This window comes from Anas acuta, chromosome 2 (assembly GCF_963932015.1).
Source record: "Anas acuta chromosome 2, bAnaAcu1.1, whole genome shotgun sequence".
Lineage (NCBI taxonomy): Eukaryota > Metazoa > Chordata > Aves > Anseriformes > Anatidae > Anas > Anas acuta.
This window is the reverse complement of record NC_088980.1, coordinates 66966568-66984088: the sequence shown is the minus strand read 5'-3', so window position 1 is coordinate 66984088 and position 17521 is coordinate 66966568. Positions and strand designations below refer to the sequence as shown.

Sequence of the window (17521 nt, the reverse complement as noted above, 5' to 3'; positions counted from 1 at the left end):
TGCAAATGAATATTTTTTTATTGCCATTTCCACCACATCCACTGCAAGACATTGCAGAAATCTCACAACAGTCTTGCTTAGAAAATAACCGTCAGTTAATATAATAGTTGCAAGGTAAATGGTAGACCAAGTCTGTGTGTTTTTGAAAATTTTTCTAATTTTGAGCAAAATTACTTTCTTCTTACTCCTCCTTTCCTATTCTCTCTTTTGATCTTCCTGGCTTCAGGAGTTTTGGGAGTCTGAATATTGATCTTTATGGACACTTGATGTAACAAATCATGTTGATGCTGATGAAACAACATCTCTGCCTTGACTGCATTGTGAAACTACAGAAGATAGAAACCAGGTAATCCTCTGTAGTATGAACTAGGATAAGGTGGCAAAGGCTAGATCCTGCGAAATGATGCAATAAACAGAAGGCAGACATAAACGAATAAAGCAATAGAGGCTTTAGAAGAATGCTTTGCTTTTGGAAAGATTTTAAAGGCATTTCTAAAGGAAATTATATATTTCAGCTCTTCTCTGTTCCCTGAACAATGGGTGTCAGTGTTATCTCTGCCCAGATATGTTGTCATGTGAAAGCTCCCATTTGTAGTTCCCATCCAATTTCAAAACCTACCAAATGTATTTAATATCTCAAAATCCTTTCATAGTTCCAGGAAACATCAGCTCTCTATCACCAACCTACTCTTGATTTTTGAAAGAGATTTATTTTACCACTATGGATAGGAGCAGTATGTCTGATGTTAGATGTTCGCAGGTATACTGTACAGACTCTATAGTGTGTAGGATTTTCTTTTAATTTCCTCTAAGTAACAAGTGTCTGTGTAAAGGGAATAAGCAATGAAATACTTGACATTGTTGGATTCTCTCTCCCCCAGCACTCTCCATGCCTTTTGCTGCCTTGCTGAATTGTGGTCTTTTAATCTTTAATTTTTTTAATAGGTTTTGCAAAAAAACAAATGTGATACACATTTTGTCCAGGTATTTGTGCAACTGTGCATACATTTTCATACATACAGAGACCCAGGGATTGAATGTGTATTTTTGGATGTGTGATGGTATAGACCACAGGACTTTCAGAGCTACATGTGCAGCTTGGGCTGCAGGAGTAAATCCCTGGGAAAAGTACAAAAAATATGCAAATATTTACTTATTTATTTTCCCAGAGATCATTTGTGTGTATATGAAGAATTTGATCTTTTTTTTTTTTTTTTAAAGGGTCTGATGTGGAGTAGAGAAATCCTATTCTTGCATTGGCTTGCCTTTAAGTTGACGATGAGAATGGAGTGACAGATTATGGACCTGGCCTGTATTGTACTCATTCACCAGACTTGGGTTTTGTCTTCAGGGAAAAGGTTGGTTCTTTTTAGCATTAAGTGGGTGTCTTCCATGCAAAACCAAGCAAACAAAACCCAAACTATTTAATAGAAAATTTGTCCCTGGTGAGACCTAAGCATTGTGATCCCCAAGCTCCCTGGAGCTTTGAGGTCAACTCTACAGAAGCATTCTTTTCGTGGGGTTGACTAGCAGTCAGCTATCAACATGATTCTGACTGTTTGAAAATTTCTATTAAAACATGTTTAACTCTGATGAGGTAACCCAGCAGAAATAAGTCTTTTGCCTGTAGATTGTGTTCACAGGGACTGCCTACCCTGGAAATACCAATATACTCTGAAGTTTATCAAATGCTAGGATTGTACTGATGGGTGTATTTGTTTGCGTCACATAGAACAATGAAGGGGTGTTTCAAACTTTGAACCTAAATGGACTCTGAAGCAAAACCCACAAAGTATATCTGATAAAGGCAATGTGAATGCAGTTGGTCAGTTGTGTAATTAACTTTACTCAGTCACAGAATTGAGAACTTGGAGGGAGTCATTTGATCTATTTCTTTGCCCTAACTGTAGATCAGCTGGCAAGGGTGAAAAGCTGTGTTTCTCAAATTATGAATTCATCTTCCTAAGTGCTTTATCTGGGAGATATGCTCAGTGCAAATCTAAAACATACTGACATAATTGATCTTCATTTAATGAAAAAGTATTCCTGGAGTGTTTGTGCTTTCCTACATAGTAGCTCAGTGATTATAGCACATGCCCAGAATGTGGGAGACTTGGGGTCAGCTCCATCCTTTGGCTGATGAGATTTAAACCCTCTTCTATCACCTCCCAGAAAACAGATCTGGAGGACAGTACTAGGCAGCAGCTTTCAAAATAGAGAATTCAATGGGCAGGCTTATTAGTTCAGCTGAGCATCCATAAGATGGACGTAAACCAAAGCTGTAAGCCACATCATTACTGGACTTATCTCCTATTCCTGTTTTCTCAGATGTCTGCCGGCTTGCAGACACCCTCACCATGTTCCTGATAACCTATGCTTAGATTTAAAATCTGGAAGAGGCCAAGCTTCTAGGATGCTTCCTACTTAGTAGCATGTCATAGTAACTGCTTTAACTGTCTTTTCATGAGCAACCTCTCCAAACCCTTCAAAATAAAAAGCAATTTCATCTAGGGTTACTGATCTTCAAAACAACCTAGGTCAAACACTAGAAGCAGACCTGAACTAAGCAAATTAGTACTCCATGGCTGTAACCCTACTGGTTTTTGCACTGACCCAAAGCGTTGAATATTCAGAAGTGACAATCATGAGACAGGCTGGTGTCTCATGCATTATGGTATATTAGGTTAGGGCTTTCCTTCAGGTTTGTTGGAAGTTCAAGAGATGTGATGCTGTTGTTTTGTGTGTTGTCTGTTGAGACTCCTTTGAGCCATGTTGTTAGAAGTAGAGGACTTTTTATTTAAATTTATTAACTGTGCTCAGCACAAGAGAGCATAAGTAAATCTTAGAATAAAATTGCAAATGGTTTGCTTTACCAATGGATGTAAATGTCTTCTGAAGAATTTGCTGAAATCTATTTGAAAACCACCTGATTAAATGAGAAAGGAGGGCCTTTAGAACAATTTAAATTGAATTCAACTAACAACCCAAAGCTTGACCTCAGTTGACAGCCGGTGTTACCCTAACCATTGACCTTCTGAGTTCCAGTCACAGTCTCTCTTTCAGCTGCCATCAGTTCCATGCAGAAAGGTGGGTGCCTTTCTAGGAAACTGTCTTGGGCAAACCAGGCAGCTAACAGCTTGGTTCTCTGGAAGTCATGCTGATTTTCTCTTTTGCTTCATTTAAGAGACTTAGCTCTAATTCTTTGTGTCCTATATGCCAGACTTTTCTCAGTGTGCCTGTGCTATGCAAGCAATGGTCATGCCTGAGATAGTGTGACTTGGAGCAGTGAAGTCTATGTGGAATGGTGCAGTGATGTGTCAAATTTTAAACTGGTGCTGAAATATGTATGTCTATGCTTTCATATTGGTACCTTCAACAGTTCCTTGCTTCGGGTGTTGCACCAAAAGGGTACAGTTGCATTATTTTAGGAACAAGGATGGTCCAAACTAGCTCCAAGGTCTTTGCTGTGATCTCACTTTGCAGTTTAAGTGTGTTCTTCATGATCTGGATGAAATCTTCAAACTGTGGTGGTCCTTTGGGCAAGCCCATGGGCTTGTCTCCTAATTATACTTTGAGAGGAATTGTGGTAAACTTAAGCCCTGATTTCTCATTAGCTTCTCCCACTTTAATCTAGAACCACCCATGACTTTCATGCAAACAAAAGCATGGAGAGATTTTTCAATTTCCTTGTGAGTATTGGGATTCACTGGAGCTAACAGACAACTCAGGGATGAGGTTGTTCTGCTGAAGTGCTGTTGCTCTGACTGCTGGATGCATGAGGGCCTATCTCATTTTTGGGTCTCAGAATACTGCAATGAAAAGTCTATCCTCAAAACGACAGGTCTCTAAAATATTAAAAGTCTTTATATGTTTGCTGCTGTCCTCAGCTCACCCAGCCAGCTGGCAGAGAAAAACTGATGGAAAATTTTAGACTCCCTCTCTTTCCCTTCACTGAGGAAGGATTTATATAAGTGCATATTGGCACGTATTCATATATGAGCACATATACAAGAGGTTGCTTGAAAATACACTTACTGTATTAGTTGATTAAAAAAAAAAAAAAAAAAAAAGCTCCTGGGATTGTAAATCTGTTTTTCTGTGTTTGTATGAATATTCAAAATACCAGCTATTCACTAATATAGTTAGGTGCTCATATAGTTATCCTTTTGCATGGAACAGCACCTACCTCAGCACCTACCTCAAAAAGATCGAGTAAGTTCTTATTTTTAAAACAAAGGGTGATTGAAGCAACGGCTATAAATTACCCAGAAAAGTAGCTGGACTTTTTTGCAGATACAAAAGGTGGTCAATAAGATTGTATTATTCAATACCATGCTCCGTAGCTCTCACTAATTATGAAAGATGTGTTATGTCACTTGCAGTACTGTGATTAGCCTGCACATTTAAAATGTTTTCAAGGAGCTTATTTCATTTTCCAAAGTGATGTTTATTAGATGCATAGAATGATTAATCTAATTGTTTCTCATGACATATGGACTCCTAAATTAGTGATATCTAGTTGAATATAGCATGAAGTAGTGTTTGTTTTTCTGGAGGCAGGAGGGAGGAAGGGAATATAGAGCTAGGAATCCTAATGTGGAAATAAGTGGTGAATTTGGAAGAGAAATTGGAAAATGTCAGGAAATCCACATGATACACGTGCTCAGAGCAGCACGAGGTGTGACAGTGTAAAAGAGACACTGTGCAAGTACAGGACAGATGTGAAGTGGAGGCAGATGGAGCTGTGGCAATGAGAACAAAGCAAAGTATCTAATTCAATCTGAGATTAGAGAAGCATGGAGGAGGGAAAAAACAGTTAAAAGTCCACAAAGGCAGCACCAAAAATCCTGCTTTGCATGACAATTTAAAGAAGTTGAGTTGCATCAATATCAGCAGTAAGAATAAAGAAAAGATATATAAAGCTCTTGACTAGATTTCATGTAAGAAATTGAGAAAAGCTGTCTGAGGGTAGAATGCCATATTCTTACTTACAGATAGAAACTTCAAAGTATGTTCCACCATAAATACCTCCTCGTTTTTAGTAATTATTTCCTATAAATTTCTCATTTTCTCAAAAAAATCTCATTGCTTTCTAGTGATAATAAAATGGCAAGATTTTTCCTTTTTTAAAGGATGCTGGGAGAAAAAAAAATCCTAGATGTATACACCTGATTTCACTGTTACTCATAGTTCTTTCTCTTGTGATAGTCTTTCTAAAGAATACACTCATCCTCATGGATCAGGATCTTTCTGTAAGTTTCAATATCTTTTCCTTGTCACACCTTCTGGCAAATTTAAAGGGAAGCAAATTGGATGTAATAGAGATCGAGTTCTTTTTATAACCTTTTAAATAATTAAGTCCCCTCTACATCTGTACTGTCCAAGAAAGCCTAATCCTGTTTCTAAATTAACAAAACTTATCTTTTCCCCATGTGCCAAGTATTCCTTCAAGAACCTTTCCTTATAACAGCCTTGGCAATAGATGTGTGTACTTTTCTGAATTATATTTTTGTAGGTTACACCAGGTGAATGTCTAATTCTTACAATTTAAGACTGTACAATGAGAGGTTTTTTTTCCTTAGAAACAATACTCCAAGAAATGTAATTTCTTATTTGTTTGTTTTGAAATCAGTAGAATTTCAATTTTAATTGTAGGATTTATTGTAATGGAAGGTAACAAATATGTTTAGTTGATGACCATTGAAAGGGTTATTGGATGTCAGGAACAGAAAGTCAGTCAGGTATTTTAGTAGAAGCCACAGGAGACAACCTTCAATATATTTGAATTATGTATTTCAAATATTGCTTTTTCACATAAGGCATTATTGCAACATGAATCTTTTTTTTTTTTTATTACAATAAAAAAATCTAGGCTTTATAAAAGCATAACATTTTTTAAGACTGAAAAAATGTGAGCCTACTTGAATAGGTGACAGCATTTACAGCAAGGAAGGCAGATGTGATTCATGTATGAAAGCTGGCTGTGAAAACAGAGCTTTCTCCAAGGTCTTATAATAAGTGAGAGAGGCTTCTATGCAAGTCTTATAATATTAAAGGAAAACATTCAGCTGGAGAGAAGTCATTTATCAGGACATGACTCTTATAATTCTGCTTTCCCCAAAGTACTAAGTTTCTGGTGAAAATGATCATGTTTCATTCTTTTCTAGGGGCTGCCATAGAAATAAACCAGCAGTGTGCTGCACTTTTGTACCTAGTTCTGCATCATTATAAAATTAGCTGTAGATCTATGTGATTTCTTTTTTTTTTTTTTTTCCTTTGTGAATAAGTTGAACACAAAAGTAGCACTGATGGACATTCTGCTGCTTTTATTATTTTTATTTTAGAATATGGGTGGTATTTTTGTCTTTTGTGTGTCTTAGACTTTCATCATAGGCTTAATAAAAAGCAGTCAGTTCAGCTAGATTACCATAACTCCTAAGAAATCTCTAGTGCAGTGAGAGACTGTCCTGTCCGAAGATCCCATATATTCCCTGTATTTGGTCCTGTACTATGCAGAAAGGATTGTACTCTGCAGCTTTCTTTCTGATAAATATGTACCCCAGAAGGCAATTAGCCATCGGGGAGGGCGTGATCATCTTTGTAGATGGAAAGACATTAATAGGTGATAAACAATAGAGAACACTGAGGGGGAGGAAAAAAAATACGAGGGGAAGAATGTAGAAAGGAGGCACCACTTTAATTAAGGCAGCAATTTTCAGGTCGAGGGTGTGGACACTTAGGACTAAGTAACCTGTATTCAAATACTTCAGAGCTGTGAAAGGAAAAGAATTGCAAGTCAAAACAAATGGCTTTGACTGAATGGACGGTGAATGTTCCTCCCATCTTCAGAAAAGGCAAGAAGGACTACAGGCCAATTGGCCTCACCTCTATCCCATTAAATGTTATGGATTTGTGATGGACATGCTGACTATAAACAGCTAGTATGGATTTACAAAGGGAAGATTGTACATGACCAGTCTAAATACTTTCTGTGGTGCCATGACTGGCTCTAAGAACAAGATAAGAAGAGAGGATGTTGCATACCTTGACTTTTGCAAGACTTTTGATGTGGTTTCTCTTGATATATTTGAAGCCAAACTGAGAAAGTATGGGTTACAAGTGTGGACCATAAGATGGCTGAACAAAAATGGAGGATTGTCAGCCTCAAGAATAGTAGTTACTCAGAGACTAACTGGTGGCCAGTTATAAGTAACATCTTTGAATTGTTGATACTGGGATACAGTTTGTTTTCAGCAACAGCCTGGATAAGGGGCTAGAAAACACTTAAGCAAGGTCACAGGTGGCTATGAACCAACATGACCAATGTGAAAGCAGGCAGGGCTGCCCTTAAGTGTGACCTTGACAAGCAGCATTAATCTCACAAAGTTCACAATGTAAATCTGTTTCTTCATGTAAGATTGGAATAACCACTGCAGCAGTTGGAAAAAACAGCTTTGCAGAAAAGGACTTGATGGGTATTGTTATAATTAATATTAATAAAAGGGGTTAATAAAAGGCAAGTAAACAGTGCTGGGTGTGCGGGGAGTCTGGGCTCCTCCAACACGCATACACGTTACATCAGGTGTCTGTTTTTTATGCTCCTAGGCTAATACATATTCATTACTACTTCTAGAAAAGGCAGGGTTATTATAATTAGTTCCCGGAATCCGAACCCTCCCACTGGCGTATGCGTATCAGTCTCCGGTGGTCCCTCTGGGGGTCTCTTGTGCTGAAGGCTTGTAGTCTTCCTCTCAGGCTTTGTCCTTTGTAGTGGGTTTACGTGGCAAGGTTTTGGTAGCAGGAGGCCATAGGGGTGGCTTCTGTGAGAAGGATCTAGAAGCTGCCCCATGTTTGGTAAGGGCCCCACTGCTGACCAGAGCCGAGCCAATAAGCGATGTTGTTTTGCGCCTCTGTGAGAGCATATTTAAGACAGGGAAAAAATGCTGTGATACACAGCAGCTGGGAGAGTGAGAGGAATGTGGAACAGCCTTGCAGGTGCCAACGTCAGTGAAGAAGGAGGGGGAGAGGTGCTCCAGGTGCCGGAGCAGAAGTCCCCTGCGGCCTGTGGTGAGGACCATGGTGAAGCAGGAAGTCCCCCTGCAGCCCATGGAGTACCACGGTGGAGCAGGTTTCCACGCTGCAGCCTGTGGAGGAGACCACAGTGGAGCAGGTGGACCTGCACCGATGGAGGTTGTGGCCTGTGGAAGACCCCATCCAGAGCAGATTCTGGGCCAGACTTGTAGCCTGTGGAGAGGAGCCCATGCAGGAGCAGGTGACCTGGCAGGAGCTGCTGCCTGTGGGGGATCCAGGTTGGAGCAGTTTGCTCGTGAAGGATGGACCCCATGGTACGGACCCATATCTGGAGCAGTTCTGGAAGAGCTGCTGCCTGTGGGAAGCCCACACCGGATCAGTTCATCAAGGACTGCATCCCATGGGAGGGACCCCACAGCACAGGGGACAAGAGTAACCGAGAAGGAGAGGCAGAGAAGAAGCGCTATAGACTGACTATAACCCCGTCCTCCTCCTCGCTCAGGGGGAGGAGGTGGAAGAGGGTGGATGGGGGGGGGGGGGAAGGTGCTTTTTGTTTCTTTCCTTTGTTTCTCATTTCTCTAGCTTGTTAGTACTAAGGAATAAATCTTACTGTCTCCTTATGTGGAGTCTGTTTTGCCTGTCACAATAATTACTGCGTGATCTCCTTGTCCTTATCTCAACCCTTGAGCCCTTTTAATTGCATTTTCTTCCTGTTTCTCTTTGAGGAGAGAGCAGTTGTGGTGGAGCTCGGTTACCCACTCGAGTAAAAACTACCACATCCTTGTCCTTCTCCTGTGTATCTTGTCTGAATGTCAGAGACTTGCACAGCATCCCTTGCAAGCTTTGTCTTTTAGTCATCCTTCAGCTTCCCCTGTCTCCTTAAACTCTTGGCCAGGTATCAGAGACTTGCATAGCGTCCCAAGCAATAGCTAGCAGTTATTCTGAAACCCCTTTGTTCTCTTATTCCTGGATATCAGAGATTCAAGGTTTACCCTTCAATCCCTCTATGGACACAAATTGCTGGAACATTCCTTACAAACTCTCATCTTCTTTTTAATATTCTCAATTCGTGTCTCTTCTTCAACTTTTGCCAGTAACAACTGGATTTCATCAGTCGGTTCTTGGGGGGGTCCATTTCTTAAGCATCACCTTTCTTCTCTACTGAAGTCATCACAAATTGGGTGCTATTTATTATTCGGCGTATCAATGATGTAAAAAGCAAAGTATCATACAAGGTATAAACAGTAACGTCATTAAACCACATAAAAATAAAAATAACATCCTTTTAATCCATGGTCCACCAGGCAGCCATGAAAACAAATCCCAATCCATACCTTTCCAAGTTTGTACTGGGATGTCGGCTAATTTTCTAATTTCCTTTGATATCTGTTTAACCACTTTTCCATTATCCTCTATTTGTAAACAACAATTAGAATCGTTCAGCTTTCTGCACACTCCCCCTTCTTCTGCTAGTAAATAGTCTAAAACCATTCTATGTTGAAAGATAGCATTCCTCATCTGGGTGGATTGATCAGCCAAAAGATCCAAAGCCATCGCTGTTTGATTGGTTACAATTTTGAGGACAGCTTGCAGCATAATTATTTGATTCAAATTATAAATAGGTTCTCAGGCCCCCGATACTACCTCATTTGGGTTCCAGGTAGCTGTCCATAATGCTGTATGATTCTTTCAGGAGGCCATTCATTCTCTCCCCATTTTTGGGCACTACTCCCGGCTAAGGAAGCATCAATAGATCGTTTTATTCTATTCAGATCATCATATAATCTTATTCCTAAATGATTTCCTTGTATTTGTGACAATAAAGGAACAAGGGTCTTATGTACCCCACATAGCATATTCCTGACCAGTTTTTGGGTAGCCTCTTGTAGGCATGTTTGCCACACACCCAGTAACGTCCCTTTAGGGCCCACGTCCTGTTTGGAAAAGGACCATCCCATCCTTCTTTATTCTTTGGAGCATGAAAATACAGAGTGTTCTTGTTACCGAGTCTGCCCCATTTGTATACCTCCAAACTCCCACATTGGATTCCCACTTACAATTACAATCAAGTTTTCCTTGGCAGCCTGTCATATTATGAGCTGACCAGAAAAGTTTAAAGAACACTCATCTCCCATTCTCATCTTGCCATCTCCAGCGGTACGTCCTTACCACATGCTAGTGTTATTATGCTGACAGCTCAAGATCTGACTGTCAAATTGTCCCTCCACTTGTGCTCTTGCCACGGTTTCACATCCAGATCCAAAAAATTCCCTATATGAGCATTTCAGCCAAGTCCCATTTCTCAGCTGGACATGTGTGGTGTTCCATTTCCCACTATATGCAGTTTATAACTACAGCTTATAGGTCTACATTCAGGATCGGTACAATCATATCCAGGAGACAGAGTCCAATTACAAATGCTTTTTCCTACCACTACTGTTTTTGTTCTGTTTAAACAGTATATACCCCGATCTGACAAGTGCAATTACCATGGGCTTCTTTCCAAAATTGTGTCCCATTATGAACTTCACTCAAATTACTAACCCACCACTTGGATTTGACCGGGCCAGCTACCCAGGGCCAACTTTCAGTTTCCCCCCAGTCCTCCACAAACCCAGCAGTTACTAAGGTTAAAGGCCTTGACCACTTCCTCCCCCAAAATGAAAAAGTTATTCCTCCATTCTTGCCCATGGCTCAGTTGCCCCTGTAAAAACAATACCAGGAAGTATAGCATTTCTTATCCTTTGCGCCGTCCAATCTTGAGGGTGTGGGAAATGCCTTCAGTCAAGGGGTTGGGCCCTCTTTCAGGATCGATTTGAGCTTATATTACCGTTCAGCCTTTCGGGGTGATCCAGCTCCTGGAAAATGAATCACAATTTTATATGGGTTTAAAAAAAAAGGTTCTTATGTTATTTTCTCAGGACAACCTAACCTTAGTGTGGTAGAAGTCCAGTCAAGGCCCTCTCACTTGGCAGTCAAGACACATAGGGGTTGCCTCCCTTGGTACACCATACACACCGCAACAGAGGGTCCTGCCCCGGTCTTGACTTCTCCCTTTCCTCCCTTCAGGCTTGTCTCCTTTATCTGGTGCCCTTAATTCATGCAGAGCCTCGTTGCCAGAATATTAGTCCCTCTTTAGCCTTAGTTTCAGTTCCCCAGGAGTGGACTCAACCCTCCAAGCTTCAGTAGTTATTGGTCCCTTTACTCTGGATGCGTGGGTCTAACCCCTTTCTGCTGTTCTCAGTAGTAAGTAAACAGCTGTTTCAGTAGTAAGCAAAGCAAGGTACGGTCCCTCCCATTGGGGTTTCAATGATTCTTCCCTCCATGTTTTTATTAAGATCTTGTCTCCTGGTTGTGTTTTATGAATAGCAAACCCCAGTGGGGCATTTTGGGCTAAAATTCCCTTTTCCCTTAATTGTTGTAGTTGTTTCCCTATCATGATCACATATTTCAGGCTTTCATAATTCTCTATCAAAGAATAGTCCAATGGCATTCCTTGGGAATACAGAATTCCATATAACATCTCATAAGGTGAGATACCTGTTTCACTATGGGGCATAGTCCTAATATTCAGTAATGCCAATGGCAAACATCTTATCCAAGACAGTTGTGTTTCAGTCATTCATTTAGCCAATTGTTGTTTAATCGTTTGATTCATTCTCTCAACTCGTCCTGAACTTTGTGGATCCCATGGAGTATGGTATTCCCATTTAATGCCTAGGGCTGTGGTTAAGTCCCGTAACACCTTAGATGTGAAATGTGTCCCCTGGTTAGAGTCAATACTCCCTACTAACCCAAAACGCAGTATTATATTTTCCATCTAAATTTTAGCTACCATAGCAGCAGTTGCCCTCGCTACAGGGTAAGCCTCTACCCAATGGGTTAGTTGATCCACTATCACCAACGAATATTTATATCGTCCTATTTTTGGTAGCTCAGTGAAATCAACCTGTATTCTTTCAAATCGCCTATATGTGATCCTCTGTCCCCCAGTAGGTGCTTGCCTCACACTTTTCTTATTTATCTTCTGACATGTTAGACACCCTTGAGTAATTTGCTGAGCAATCTCATATATCCCAATGCACCTGTAAAATTTTAAGAACTGATCACTTAATGCTTGAGTTCCCCAATGGGTTTGCAAATGCATCCGAAATAGCAGCTTCTTTTCTTGACTCTTAGGCAGCATCTCTCTGCCATCTGGCAGGATCTGCTTTTCTTCCTCCTGCTCAAAAGATTGTAATAATTTTTCCAAAGTTTGTTCAAACTGATTAGGAGACTCAGTAAACCCCTGTGGTAGTACTGTGCATCATAACTGCTGTCTCCTTCCTGTTGCTGGGACCTCCCATTCAAAAGCAAAATAATCCCTAGATTTTCTTCTAATGGACATGCCCAGAAAGCATCCTTCAGGTGTATTACACTATATCAAATATGTTGTAGGGTCAAATGATTTAATAGTGTATATGGATTTGCCACTACCGGGAATTTAGTCACGGTTCTTTGATTTACCACTCTTAGATCTTGGACCAATCGGCATGTCCCATCAGCCTTTTTTTTTTTTCTTTTTTTTATGGGTAATATAGGTGTACTAATGGGGAACATACATGGTTCTGAAGTCCCTCCTTGTAATAGCCAATCTATGACTGGTTTTAATCCCTTCCCTCCTTCTAATGGAATGGGATACTGTTTTACTCTTATAGATTTCTGGGGTTCTGTTATTTCTGCCATTAGGGGTTCCATTTCTAACTTTTCCAGTTAGAAATCTATATTGCCCTCATCTTCTTTTGTTAATATACATAACCAGATTTTCCCATTCTCCCCTACAAGCTTTAAGCCCATTTTGATAATCAAATCCCTCCCCAATAGATTATGTTCTGCTTCTGGAACAAGCAAGAGATCATTAAGACCCACATAGGTCTCAGATTTCAACTCAATGTTTTCTAGTATTGACACAGGGAAGGACTCCCTTTTTGCCCCTACCACAGACATTTGCTTTTTCCCTTTTTTGAGTCCCCTTGGTATGTTCTGAATAGTTGATCTTTCGGCCCCTGTATCTACCAGAAACCAAACTTCTTCTTTGTGGGGACTTTATCAAGGGCTCTGTAGATGTTTGGGTTCCCAGAAGGTATAGCCTCTGACTCCCCTAATCTTCTTTAAACATTTTCTAAGGTTGGTTATGTGGAGGAGGCAAATTGTCAAGGGGTTTCCTCTCCTCCTTATCTTCTTCATCCTCCTTTTTGTAATTAAATTAAATATATGAGTGGCAGGCGACTCTGTTAGTTCCAACCAGGCTGCAGCATACTTATTGTCTTCCAGATCCATGGCTATTCTACTAGTAACATAAATGTTCAAAGCCTTACAGACCCAGTCCTCCATGGACCTAAATATCAGCCAAGATACATGGGGTCTTAAGGGTTCTTTTGGTCATTTAACCATACAAAATTGAATCATTCTCACCTTATCCTTATTATGAACACTTCTAAAACTATCCCAATATCTTAACATTAGCCCTAAGGGACTATCCGGTGAAATATCTGGTAATTTTCCCCCCTTTTTAAACCAGAGGCCCCTCCTCAAACTTCCCAAGTCTAAGGATCTGCTTTGTCCCTGACCCATTCCTGGAACTTCTTTTTATACAAAAAAAAAGTTCCAAAACAAAAAAAGTTCCAAACTCCTGGCTGTGCCTGTATCTAAAGGTGTCTTGTGAGTGTTATCACACCCATAAATACTTAGAACGATCACTTCGGTCCTTCACTGGCTGAGTCCCTCGCGGGATGTCAGAACTGTGGTTAGAAGACCTCTGCACTCACTTCGGAACTGAGTTCGGTCTCAATCACACCCTTACACAAGTCACACAACCGAATCCACCCAACCAAATGGCATACTCACGAAACGATAAATCTTCGGATCTTCGCACGCAGAATTACGGGTTTAAACCAGAGGAGCAGAGAGCTCTTTGTTCTTTATGCGCCTCTTATGTTTGTAATCCTGCTGGGCTCTGTACTGCTCCTGGCAAAGGGCCACGACGAAACAAGGGTGGGGGTGCCTCCATTAGCTGTTCACAGCCTTGGGACCCAAGAGGATCATGTCAGGGTCACCAAATTGTTATAAATTCCGAGTCAACTTAGCTTTATAAGGTTTATTTTTGGGGTTAATAAAAGGCAAGTAAACAGCACTGGGTGCGCAGGGAGTCTAGGCTCCTCCAACACACACGCACGTTACATCAGGTGTCTGTTTTTTATGCTCCTAGGCTAATACATATTCATTACTTAATAATTATTAAGTAATTATTTTAGAAAAGGCAGGGTTATTATAATTAGTTCCTGGAATCCGAACCCTCCCACTGGCGTATGCGTATCAGTCTCCGGTGGTTCCACTGGGGGTCTCTCGTGCTGAAGGCTCGTAGTCTTCCTCCCAGGCTTTGTCTTTGTCCTTCTCCTTTGTCCATCTTGGCTGGATGTCAGAGACCTGCGCAGCGTCCCTTGCAATAGTCGCAATAGTTATCAGTTATTCTGAAGCCCCTTTGTTCTCTTATCCCCAGATATCAGAGACTCAACGTTTACCCTTCAAGCCCTCTATTGACATGAAGTGCTGGAACATTCCTTACAGGTATGAATCTGTAGTGCTCCTTTGGGAGTGACAGATAACTGAATACTGGGCTGAATTGATGGAAGCAATTTTTTCCCTCTCTCTGGCAATGAAACTCATGAAACAGTATCTAGAAATGAAACAGTAGCTAGAAAATCATGTGTCCATTTCCTTCCGGTCCTTTCTAACACAAAGCAGTTGTTGATGTACTGGTACAAGTTCACTGGAGGATCACTGAGGTGATTGGGACTGGAACATACGAAGAAAGGCTGAGGGAGCTCAGTTTGTTCAGCCAGAAAGAGAAGGAAATGGAAGATCACTTTGCTCTTTGCAGCTACCTAATGTGAAATTGTAGATAAGATGGTGCCAGACTCCTCTCAGCAATGCATGATGCAAGTCCAAAACACATCACATGATGCAACAAGGTTGCATATGTAAGGTCTAAAAAGATATATTAAATATCCACCATGAGACTGGTTACGTGCTGGAGCAGGACCCAGAGAGACTGTGAAATCTGAACACCTGAAGATTTTCAAAAGGTTACTAGACAAGTTTCTGAGTAGCACAATCAGACTTTCAAGCTGGCCTTGCTTTGAGCACAAGGCTGAATTAGATGCCTGTGGATGTCTATTCCAAGTTAAAATTATTCTGCACTTTTGAGTCCTCTGAATACAGTACTTTCAATAGCCACAAAAAATGGCCGCTCGTTGAGTTTTGTCATGTCCATCCACTGCATGTACCTCTCTGTTCGCCAGGAAAAAATATCAGAGGCAGGTAACCACTTCAGCACTTAATATGCATGCTGAACACCTTATTGTCAGTAACTACATCAAATATGTAAAAAGCCTTGCTAATCACTGACCATTGTTAAAGATTCACATAACCTAAATACTTCCCCAGAATTTTAACCTTGACTATTCAATTAAAAAAAAAACAACAAACAAACAAACAAAAAAATCATCAGAACACAGAGAATGATCAAGTGCAGAAAAGTACAATTGAAAACAGGCATTCTTACTTGTTTGGAAAAGTCACCTAATCAGTGGAATCATTGTGATGTATAATCAGATACTGGGGCATGTTCAATAGCTTCCATATGCATGGAAATTTTGAATGAATGTAATTGTTTCTGGACTGATATCTTGTCCCGAAATCAAAGTGTTTATGTAATAATTTTCTTTAAACACTTTGGCTTGTGTTTCAGCTACACCATTATGTGAAGGGACAGACATATGAACTTTGAGTTCTTGCTAGCAATCAGCCTACAAAAAGGTTTGCTGAAGCCTGTAGAGAAGTTCTTCAAGAAGCAAACAAAAGATGTACGTTTCATATGTGTATATAAAGTTGCTTGTGTTCAGAGCTCAGAAAAGTTTCTTAAGAACTAAAAGGTAATGCCTTAAAGCCATCAAACTCAGGAATATCAGGTGGGGAAGTATATGATTGAGTGTTTATTCTTCATGCTGGATCACAGCAGTATTTAAGAGCCTTATAAGGGAATTTAATGGAGAGCATCTTCTGTTGGAACCCGTTAAGCTGTGGTTCAAATACGGTGCTCTTGGTAAATTGCTAGTCAATGGCTCTGGTATTGCTTTTCTAGATAATTTTTTGTTAAAGTAGGATATACATTCATTTATGTCGTGTTGAATCCTACCTTTGGTCTAAACTCTCTGGAACCAATTCTGGTGTTTTGCATAATTGTGACATTAGCTTGGATGCGATTTTTTGATCTACGTTAAATATAGGATTGGTAACAAAGGGACCTTTTTATTTCTGTGAAGTTCTATTTTCTATAATGGGTAGAGAAGATGATATCAATACTACCCTTCTTATTTGTTCTGTTGGGTAAGCTTTTTTTTTTTTTTTTTTTTTTAATTGCCCTGTGTTTTTAACATTGAAGTTAGCAAAACTTTTGAGACTTTTAACAGTGGTTTCAGTGTATGTTCATTCTGTGAAGCTCTGTTGATTCTCTAGTATAAGCATTGATAGCTGTGAAATAAATAGATGCTGTGGTTCTAAGGACTGAGAATTTGGAATTGGAGTTCTAGGACAAGGAGCATGCTTTTTTAAGGAAAAAAAAAAAAACACAAAAAAAACATGCAAAATTGTAAGTGGCAGACAGTCACAACTGGGGATTACTCACAAGGAAAATATTTATGCATTTAACAGGATGATGAGAGGAAACAATTTTTATAATGTGGAGATAGCAAGATTGTGGCTGGTTTTTTTTTGTTTGTTTGTTTGTCTGTTTTTTGTTTTTGCAAAGTAATTATCAGAGCTTTTACAAGAGATTTTCAGATATGGAAATGGAACTGGGTATTAGTGGATGTTATAATTTGGCATTAGGTCATGTCTTTTTTCCTCTGAAAAATCACATCTCAATAAGGTTTTAACTTTGTCATATCTAGCCTTTATTATGAATTCATCTAGCAAAGGCTAACACTACTCAGTTTTGTTTAATCATAATGTTTCTCCTCAATATTGGAAGCATGAGTAGGCACAGATAGGTGCTTCAGTATTTATTTCTGAGTTGAAAAGTAAACTGTAGCCATCTCAATTTTCAGTGTGAAAGATCTGATAGTTAGGGAACATGTTACCTAAAAGAAAAGAGTTTCTGGCTATCATGGCTAGATTGTTATAGAAAAGTATCATAACATGCAATGCAAAATTTTCTTAAATGCTAAAGCAGCTTAAGAATGCCACTGGATAGTTGGTTATAGATGTTCTCCAATTAGAAGTTATTACTCTCCAGTTTTACGTTGGCTTTGGACCAAATTCCTTAGAAACATTACTCATTTGATTCTTTAAAATTCATCTAGTCTTCTCTGTAACAGGAGTGAAAGACCCCAAGGGGCCTGAACTTACTCTTGGCTGCTATTTTTACCCTACTGGAGACTTCATTTGAGTG

At 39.9% G+C, this 17521-nt stretch overlaps 1 long non-coding RNA gene across 4 annotated transcripts in view; it reads left to right on the top strand.

Annotated features, from left to right (window-relative positions):
* The window catches only part of LOC137850538 (uncharacterized), a 172402-nt gene that overhangs the window by 63649 nt on the left and 91232 nt on the right, over positions 1–17521 (top strand). Inside the window, exon 2 of one of the 4 annotated variants that reach the window (XR_011092590.1) lies at positions 14570–14637. The exons of the other annotated variants lie outside the window; for them this stretch is intronic. This is a non-coding gene — a long non-coding RNA (uncharacterized lncRNA). The remainder of the gene's footprint in view (positions 1–14569; positions 14638–17521) is intronic. 4 annotated transcript variants of the gene reach the window in all.